The following is a 678-nucleotide window of genomic DNA, read 5'->3' as shown; positions in this document are numbered from 1 at the left end:
GCAACCTTTATATAATTCCGACAGTAGAAACAAATTGTAACAAGGAGAGGCTGGGCATGTACGGCACTGCTACCTGTGGAATAACATGGCTGGTACAAGGAGTTGATTCAAGAGATGGTCATCAAGCGAGCCCATAGGCATTTTGCATATGGGCTGAGAACAAAGGACTCCATTAAAACTTAACAGTCCCAGTGCCTAGTTGATATATTAATAGCTAGTATGTAGCTTGATGTTATAATCATGACTGGCTGCAGTCTTGTATTAAGATATTAATAAGAATTATTATGAACCCTCAAATCTGAAGGCTAAAATTAGCACATTCTTGCTAAGGACATACTCTGAGTGGGTGGGATACAACCAGATACTCAGGATGCCTAGAAAGTATGAGATGTAGGTAACAGAATATTTGCATCAGGATACACTGCTAATGCATCTGATGCAGGTGTTTTTTTTTTTTGCTGATGCTCTTCTCCTCCTACATGAAAATTACAGGAGTTATATTAAAAGTATTACAAATATTTAAAGAAATAATTTATTAAAATATTAAGTGGTTGAATGAGCCCTATACATTTTCCAAGAATTACACTCAATATGATATTATTTACTTTTAAGGTATTTAGAACTTCCCTATTCTTGAAGTCTATAAAAAGATCAAGTACTAGCAGTGTAGGTTTGTTC

This window comes from Tuber melanosporum (assembly GCF_000151645.1).
Source record: "Tuber melanosporum whole genome shotgun sequence assembly, scaffold_182, strain Mel28".
Lineage (NCBI taxonomy): Eukaryota > Fungi > Ascomycota > Pezizomycetes > Pezizales > Tuberaceae > Tuber > Tuber melanosporum.
The sequence above is the reverse complement of the archived record's forward strand: the minus strand, read 5'-3'. Positions refer to the sequence as shown.